This window comes from Scyliorhinus canicula, chromosome 11, assembly GCF_902713615.1.
Source record: "Scyliorhinus canicula chromosome 11, sScyCan1.1, whole genome shotgun sequence".
Lineage (NCBI taxonomy): Eukaryota > Metazoa > Chordata > Chondrichthyes > Carcharhiniformes > Scyliorhinidae > Scyliorhinus > Scyliorhinus canicula.
In genome coordinates this window covers 10584340-10594252 of record NC_052156.1, presented here as the reverse complement: position 1 = coordinate 10594252, position 9913 = coordinate 10584340, and positions in this window count along the sequence as shown.

The following is a 9913-nucleotide window of genomic DNA, read 5'->3' as shown; positions in this document are numbered from 1 at the left end:
CAAAGTTAATCGGTGGGCAACGCTAATGAAGGGGGATTTGATTCCCACTCAGCAGGTTAGCTGTTAAGAGGCTGCATCACTAAAATTAGCCTGAGCGCAGCTGAAATGCAATTGGCACACTCTCTACAGGCTGCACAGAGCGAAAGCAGTAAATTCCTATTCATTGCAAAAATGCCTTCAGGGTGACGTAGGCTGTTTAGCTATTTGGCCATCCCGTATAAGGAAATCAGCCCTTGTCCCATGACTGTTCAATTAATCTTTATTGCTGCATTACAGGCTTGTAAAACACTCTGTTCCTGTCACAAGTTCAGTGTTGCACCACATTCCCGAAAGTTGCGAGCTGGGCTCTTTTCATAAGAACAGAAGAAGTTGGAGAACAAAAGGCCATTCGGCCCTTCGAGCCTGCACTGTCATTCAATAAGATGATGGTTGATCTTCGACCTCTACGAATAAAGCACGGACAACGTCTGTTAAATAGATCCACTGGTATGATAAAAATGTCTCAAGGCGTTTTACAGGTGCATTAGAAAGCAAAATTAGACACCAAGCCTTTCAAGATTGTGTCGGACCAGGTGGCCAAACGCTTGATCAATGATGTGTAAGGAACATCCCAGAGGAGGAAGGCGAGCTAGGCACACAGAGAGGTTTAGAGAGAGAATGCCAGAGGCTTGGGCCTAGACAGATGGAGCCAGGGCCACCAATGGCAGAACAATTAACATCAGGGATGCTCAGGAGGCCAGAATTAGATGAGCAGAGAGATCGTAGAAAATAGCAGGAGGAGGCCATTCGGCCCTTCGAGCCTGCACCGCCATTTATTATGATCATAGCTGATCATCCAACTCAATAGCCTGATCGTGCCTTCCCCCCTTTTGATCCTTTCCACCCCACGTGCTATATCTAATTGCTTCTTGAAAACATGCAAGGCTGTATTCTCCATTTGGGAAACGATGTTTTCCCGCCGGAGGTGATTTGCAACCGGGTTACCATCCCCTGGGAGTGTGAGCCAGCAAGTAATTCCTCCTTGCCATGCACGAGGATTACCTGAGAGAATCCCGATATTGGGTCACCATTTGAGCAGGCAATGAGGTCCCACGACTGGACACCCCCTTTCACTGCAAATCAGCCCAGAACCCCACCCCCGCACCCCATAGCAACCCCCCCACCCCAGGTTGCATGGGTGCCTACCTTTACCCCCAAGTACTGGGGTGATCCGCCCCCGCCCCCGGATCCTTGTAACAGGGACGCCCCCCCCAGGACCCCTGTAATAGGGAGACCCCCACAGGGACCCCTTGTAGTAGTGAAAGCCCCGACCCCCCTCTTTTGATGTGGTCAATGTTTCTAAACTTTGGGGTTTCACCGCTTCGGCCACTGAAACGTGAAAGGAGACGAATGAATCAAAGCAGCAGATGGTTTGTAGAAGCAGTCAATCACAGACCACGACTAGAAAGCTATGAATGACTTGCAGCTAATGGATCTGTTGGAATCAGATGCAGGTCAATGCTCCAACCCTGTATGTCTCGTGCGGGTTATAACACTGTAGAAACATTTACAGTCAGTTTTTATGTTCCCCGCAAGCTTACTCTCGTACTCTATTTTCTCCTTTTTAATCAATCCCTTGGGTCCTCATCTTCTGAATTCTAAACTTCTCCCAATCCACAGGTCTGTTGTTTTTCTTAGCCTCTTCTCACTATCTCAGGGGGTTGTGGAACTGGAAGAGACTCCAGAGACAGGGAGGAGAGAGGCAATGGAGGGACTTGGAAACAAGACTGAGAATATCTCAATCACGTCATTGCTTAATGAAATGGAATGAAATGAAAATCGCTTATTGTCACGAGTAGGCTTCAATGAAGTTACTGTGAAAAGCCCCTAGTCGCCACATTCCGGCGCCTGTCCGGGGAGGCTGGTACGGGAATCGAACCGTGCTGCTGGCCTGTTTGGTCTGCTTTAAAAGCCAGCGATTTAGCCTGGTGAGCTAAACCAGCCCCTAACTGAGCTGAACTCCAATTTCCGATCCTATTCCCCATGTCCCACATCTATTGATCTCAATCACGTGACCTCCTTGACCAAGCACTCACAATCCCCCTGGTAGAGAATTCCAAAGATTCACAAACCCCCCGAGTAAAGAAATTTCTCCTCATCTCAGTCCCAAGAGGCTGCCTCTTTATTCTGACCTTCCTGGACTCACCTATAGATATCCCCTTCTGTTCTTTGTCTGCAGTCATGTCACAGGGCAGGCGGACAGAGTACGGCTCGGGCTCCCAACTCTGGCTGGACATAGTCCTGGAGGTTTCATCGACGGGCTTCCCATTTCCAACCTTCCAGCCACACAGCCTTTATTTTTCCATCTTTAGTGTGTGTGGGGAAGTCGGTGGCCTCCTGCTAATGTCCCAGAGGCCCAGGCTGATGCTTTAGGCACATGGGTTTAAGTCCCACCACTTCCCACCTGGTGGAATGTAACTTCAATTCATAAATTTGGAATTGAAAGCTAGTCTCAGTGATGGTGGCCATGAATCTGCCGTCCTTACCTGGTCTGGCCTACATGGGACTTCAGGCCCACAGCGATGTGGTAGACTCTTAACTGCCCTTTTAAATGGCCTCGCAAGCCACTCAGTTCAAGGGATGGGTAATAAATGCTGGCCTAGCTAACCTGACCAGACTAACTGACTACCACATGGTGTTTATACTAGCTGCTGCTCACGAGCTCTGACTGTCTCAGAGGCTGGATCCCGAGAGAGCAGGAAATCTGGTGCCCTCTGGCTTTATAGTGGTCGTGTCCTGTCTAGTGATTGGCTGCTGTGTTCTGTGTGCTCACTGGTCATCCTGTGTGTCAATCACTTCCTGTCTGCACTCCACCATATACCTGGATGTATATTATGACAGGCGACTGTCTGTGTGGAGTTTGCTCGTTCTCCCGGTATCTTTGTGGGTTTCCTCTGGGAACTCAGGTTTCCTCCCATAGTCTAAAGATGTGCAGGTTAGGTGGATTGGCCGTGATAAATTGCCCTTAAGTGTTTAAATGTTAGGTTAGTTTCGGGGCTACGGGGATAGAGCAGGGGATTGTGCCTGGGTAGAGTGCTCGTTTGGAGGGCCAGTGTAGACTCGATGGGCCGAATGGCTCCCTTCTACACTAAATAATTTTGTGATATTACAGTGGAAACACACAAACAGACATGACAGCACAGTCACCAAGGGGTTAAGATGAATCCAGTTAGCTTGAATTCTAGTCCTGGTAGACATGCATTCAGAGATTGGCACCATCCCTGAAGGGCTGAGCTTAAGGCTCAGGCATCTGGGGAAGGCATTCGGAGTTAACATTTGCGATGCGAGTTCTTTGGAAAATTGTTTGCTGTTCCTCTTTTTCTGTTTCCACATTAGTTCGAGTGACTGAGTACATCAGGGGTTGGGGACGTGGAACTGATTAGCTCCACCTCAGAGTGTGTCAGTTTGTGTTACAGTGTGCTATGGGCCAGAGCCACAGGGAATCTGTTACCAGTGTTTCATGTTACAATTTGCTTTGGAGCAGGCACATGCGATGAGGTAATGGAATTCCAGCTGCTCCACGTCCTAGAACCCTGGACGACAGCTATGTAAATACAAGTTGTTGTTGCTTTCCGCACATTGACAAAGTGTAATTCTGGACAATCCTTTGCTGGAAGCTGAGCGTGAAAGGCCCAGGCAGCGAGGCCGGAATTCACGGACTGGCCATTCTAATGGACGACGAAATTGCAAACTTTCATACACTTCAAGTCGGGGCACAAAAGCAAAATACTGCAGATGCTGGGAATCTGAAATAAAAACTGGAAATGCTGGGAATATTCAGCCGGTCAGGAAGCAGCTGAGGGAGGCAGTGTTTTGGAGCGGGATGGAATGCCCTTCCCCATGGTGTAGTTGGTGGTGGGAGGGGGAATCTGCCCCCTTGGCTTCCATTAAATCCGTGGCGGGAAGGCCTGGTTTGGGGGGGGGGGGGGTAACACAATATCACCGACTTTACACCATCACCCCAGAGTTCAACGTAACTCCAGAGGTCACTCTGCCGCAGCGCTGAGTGGCTTATTCCAGAGCATCATTGACAACAAACCTAACAATGAACCTACTCCCTGCTCACTGCAACTGAACTCGCTGTGGAGAAACAGAGCCTAATCTCCTTCCAAACATTTTCTCAACCTCGACCGAAGCAATCTGAGAAACAAGCCCAACTTGCATTTGTCTCCCATCCGTAATGCAGGACGCCAGTCTGAGACACTTTAGAACATAAGAACTAGGAGCAGGAGTAGGCCATCTGGTCCCTCGAGCCTGCTCCGCCATTCAATGAGACCATGGCTGATCTTTTGTGGACTCAGCTCCACTCTCTGGCCCGAACACCATAACCCTTAATCCCTTTGTTCTTCAAAAAACTATATATCTTTACCTTAAAAACATTTAATGAAGGAGCCTCAACTGCTTCACTGGGCAAGGAATTCCATAGATTCACAACCCTTTGGGTGAAGAAGTTGCTCCTAAACAGTCCTAAATCTACTTCCCCTTATTTTGAGGCTATGTCCCCTAGTTCTGCTTTCACCCGCCAGTGGAAACAACCTGCCCGCATCTGTCCTAGCTATTCCCTTCATAATTTTATATGTTTCTATAAGATCCCCCCTCATCCTTCTAAATTCCAACAAGTACAGTCCCAGTCTACTCAACCTCTCTTCGTAATCCAACCCCTTCAGCTCTGGGACTAACCTAGTGAATCTCTGCACACCCTCCAGTGCCAGTACGTCCTTTCTCAAGTAAGGAGACCAAAACTGAACACAATACTCCAGGTGTGGCCTCACTAACACCTTATACAATTGCAGCATAACCTCCCTAGTCTTAAACTCCATCCCTCTAGCAATGAAGGACAAAATTCCATTTGCCTTCTTAATCACCTGTTGCACCTGTAAACCAACTTTCTGTGGCTCATGCACTAGCACACCCAGGTCTCTCTGCACAGCAGCATGTTTTAATATTTCATTATTTAAATAATAATCCCGTTTGCTGTTATTCCTACCAAAACGGATAACCTCACATTTGTCAACATTGTATTCCATCTGCCAGACCCTAGCCTATTCACTCAACCTATCCAAATCCCTCTGCAGACTTCTAGTATCCTCTACACTTTTCGCTTTACCACTCATCTTAGTGTCATCTGCAAACTTGGACACATTGCCTTTGGTCCCCAACTCCAAATCATCTATATAAATTGTGAACAATTGTGGGCCCAACACGGATCCCTGAGGGACACCACTAGCTACTGATTGCCAACCAGAGAAACACCCATTAATCCCCACTCTTTGCTTTCTATTAATTAACCAATCCTCTATCCATGCTACTACTTTACCCTTAATGCCATGCATCTTTATCTTATGCAGCAACCTTTTGTGTGGCACATTGTCAAAGGCTTTCTGGAAATCCAGATATACCACATCCATTGACTCCCTGTTATCTACTGCACTGGTAATGTCCTCAAAAATTCCACTAAATTAGTTAGGCACGACCTGCCCTTTATGAACCCATGCTGCGTCTGCCCAATGGGACAATTTCTATCCAGATGCCTCGCTATTTCTTCCTTGATGATAGATTACAGCATCTTCCCTACTACCGAAGTTAAGCTAACTGGCCTATAATTACCCGCTCTCTGCCTACCTCCTTTTTTAAACAGTGGTGTCACGTTTGCTAATTTCCAATCCGCCGGGACCATCCCAGAGTCTAGTGAATTTCGGTAAATTATCACTACTGCATTTGCAATTTCCCTAGCCATCACTTTCAGCACTCTGGGATGCATTCCATCAGGGCCAGGAGACTTGTCTACCTTTAGCCCCATTAGCTTGCCCAACACTACCTCCTGAGTGATAACAATCCTCTCAAGGTCCTCGCCTGTCATAGCCTCATTTCTATCCGTCACTTTAAAACCATTAAGCTGTTTTCTTCTTCAACTCCATGACCGCTGAGCTGCTTCAGAGACACCGTGCACTTGAACAACTGCCTGATATTAGTCTCACTTTCCCCAGAGGCATCCAGTAAAATATCTGCAATGTACAGCTATTGTGGCCCCAACCCCTGCCAGGAGTACAAGCTTAAAACATTGTCATCCTGCACGTACACCACCCATGCTTATCACAAGCAGCTGCTGGTCATAAAGGCATCTCATAAAATGTATTAAGCGCACAGAGTAATTTGAGAAGTTCAATAGGTTCTTTGCACCTTGTTAATCTGCCAGTATATATCAATTTACCGACCTTATAGCGCAGTTAACGCTCGCACCTCTGCATTCGAAAGCTGTAGCTTTGAATCCCACTCCTGATGGAAATGACTGATAGAAATGAGGCTATGACAGGTGAGAACTTTGAGAGGATTGTTATCACTAAGGAGGTAGTGATGGGCAAGCTAATGGGGCTAAAGGTAGACAAGTCTCCTGGCCCTGATGGAATGCATCCCAGAGTGCTAAAAGAGATGGCTAGGGAAATTGCAGATGCACTAGTGATAATTTACCAAAATTCGCTAGACTCTGGGGTGGTCCCGGCGGATTGGAAATTAGCAAACGTGACACCGCTGTTTAAAAAAGGAGGTAGGCAGAAAGCGGGGAATTATAGGTCAGTTAGCTTAACTTTGGTAGTAGGGAAGATGCTGGAATCTATCACCAAGGCCCTGCATAACTGCAGCAAGACATCCCTACTCTTATACTCAAATCCTCTCGCTATGAAGGTCAGCATGCCATTAGCTTTCCTCACTGCCTGCTGTACATGTATGCCAACCTTCAGCGACTGTTCCACCATGACACCCAGGTCTTGTTGCACTTGCTGACGCTCCCGTGCATGCGCGGACTCTCTTCGGCCGGCGGAGTCCCTTCGGCCCCGGCTGGCGTGGCGCCAAAGGCCTTTCACGCCATCCGGCGGGGCGCAAACCACTCCGGCGCCGGCCTAGCTCCTGAAGGTGCGGAATCCTCTGCACCTTTGGGGCAGGCCGATGGCGGAGTGGTTCACGCCTCTCCGTCCCGCCGGGACTCCCTGCCCCGCCGGGTACGGGAGAATCCCACCCTATATTGCATTTGTCGAGTATTTGCCCACTCAGCCAACCTGCCCAAATCAGCCTACCGTCTCTTTGCACCTTCCTCACAGCACACACTGCCACCCAGCTTAGTGTCGTCTGCAAATTTGGAGATATTGCCGCAATTCCTTCGTCCAAATCATTCATGTATATTGTGAACAGCTGGGGTTCCAGCATTGAACCCTGCGTTACCCCACTAGTCACTGCCTGCCACTCTGAAATGGACCCGTTTATTCCCACTCTCTGCTTCCTGTCTTTTTAAAAATAAAAAATTTCCAATTAAGGGGCAATTTAGCATGGCCAATCCACCTACCCGGCACATCTTTGGGTTGTGGGGGCGAAACCCACGCAAACACGGGGAGAATGCGCAAACCCCACACGGATAGTTACCCGAACCTAGGACCTTGGTGCCGTGAGACTGCAGTTCTACCACTGCACCACCTTGCTTCCCTTCTGCTTCCTATTCGCCAAGCAGTTCTTTATTCACTTCAATACATTATTGTTTGTGGAATCTTGCTGTGCGTACATTGGGTGTGTCATTTCCAACTAAATGAATACTTTGCATCAGTATTCACCAAAGAGAAGGAATTGGTGGATGTTGAGTTCGGAGAAGTGTGTGTAGATAGCCTGGGTCACAAAAAGACGTCTTGAAAAATATTAAGGTGGATAAGTCCCCAGGGCCTGATGGGATCTACCCCAGAATACGGAAGGAGACACGAGAGGAAATTGCTGAGGCCTTGACAGATATCTTTGGATCCTCACTGTCTTCAGGTGATGTGCCGGAGGACAATTTTTACCTCTAGGTAAAAAGGTTATTCCTTAAAATCCCCCCCTAAACATCCTGCCCCTCATCTTGAACCTGTGTCCCCTCGTAACTGACCCTTCAACTAAGGGGAACAGCTGCTCCCTATCCACCCAGCCCATGCCCCTCATAATCTTGTCCACCGCGATCAGGTCGCCCCTCCGTCTTCTCTGCTCCAGCGAAAACAACACTCGCGTATCCAACCTCTCTTCTTAACTTAAATGTGTCTTCCCACGCAATTATTGCGTAATTGTCTAAACCCAATTGGTTATGTATCGGAGTAACACTATTGGCTGGTGTAATGCCACATGTTACGCAATGATGCCACCACAGCGTTTCGCAGGCTTTTGTGGAGTTTACCATTGTACCCTGTGCAGAATCTTGTAAATAAACCCGGTTATACGAATTCAATGTGCGCCACCTTGGATTCTTTCTCCTGGAAGCTACAACAAAGAATATAACGAAAGATAAACTGGTGACGGGATCTGGGCCGTAAAACAAAATGGGAGAAAAACATCTTTCGGCGACAATTTTGTCAGCCAGAAAAAAAAATCATCGATGGAGGTCCAGGCCCACACACCAACAGGAGTGAGATCGGGGCAAATATCGTCGACTTCCAAAATGAAATAATCGTTGTGGTAATAAAATCAACACTCAAGCAAATACGTGGACACCGTACATTTGTAGCGGACTGTTGGCGAATCAGCCGGTCGATCGCGACAGCAGCCAATGGAAGTAAAAGAGCTTTAAAAAAAAAGCGATTGGACAACTGCGTGTTCCAGGGGGATGGTTTCAAATGGAGGATTGAACTTTTCGGAACACTGGTCGGTGTAGCGGGTAGAGCTGCGGAGACCGCGCACGGGGGACTGAAACGGGCCGCGGGAAGGCGAGTAAATTGAGAGAAAACAAGTGGCAGGTAAGACAGGCTGAAGACTGAGTAGCTCAGATCAGGGAGCTGCAATACAAAAATGGCGGGAAGAAAAGGCGTCAGGGATACGTTTGATGATGAGGAGGAGACGTGGAACCCTTATGAGGAAAGGTTCCAGTTGTTCCTGAAAGCGAATCCGACCCCAGCAGACCTGAGAACTGCGACCTTTCTCAGCTCAGTTCATGTTTCTGCAAGACTTTAGTCCACCCAGCTAAACCTGGAGACAAGTCATCTGACAAGTTAACGACCGAATTGCAAAGAACATTTCTCTCTCTGCCCACTATTAATAGCTGGATGATTCCATTTTCCCCATCATGCACAGGAGGAAGGGGGAAATCATTTCACAATTTGTTGCAAAAGCTGGCAAAGAACTGCGAATTTGACCAGATTTTGGATGATACACTTTGCGCCTGATTAGTTTGTGGCCTCTGGAATGAAGGTGCATTCACCTTAAAATCTTCAATAGGAATCGCAACATGTATGAAACTTGTGAGAGAAGCTTCACCGGCTAGTGTTTGAGCTAAAGTCCATAATATTGAGTTTGTGAGAACCTATCACGTCATTGCTGCAACCAAGTGGGACATATGGCTGGAGATGGTTGGAGCAAGGAGAACAAGCACAAAAAATGTGGTAAAGTTGGCCACATTGCCAAGGCATGTTGGTCATAGAAACATCGGAATTAGGAGCAGAAGTTGGCAATTCAGCCCTTCAAACCTGCGCCGCCATTCAATCAAATGATGGTCGATCTCTTCCTGGTCTCAAATCTTCCTCCCTGCCTGTTCCCCATATCCCTTTATCTATCTCCTTCTTGAAACTATTTAATGGCTCAGACTCCACGGCACTATGGGGTTCCATAAATTCACCACCCTCTGCCAGAAGTAGTTCCTCCTCATCTCAGTTCCATATCTACCGCCTCTCGACCTATATCTGTGACCTCTCATTCTCGTTGGTCACGCCAATCTTCATCAGCACGGAATGAAATGAAATGAAAATCGCTTGTCACGAGTAAGCTTCAATGAAGTTACTGTGAAAAGCCCCTAGTCGCTACATTCCGGCGCCTGTCCGGGGAGGCTGGTACGGGAATCGAACCATGCTGCTGGCCTGCTTGGTCTGCTTTAAAA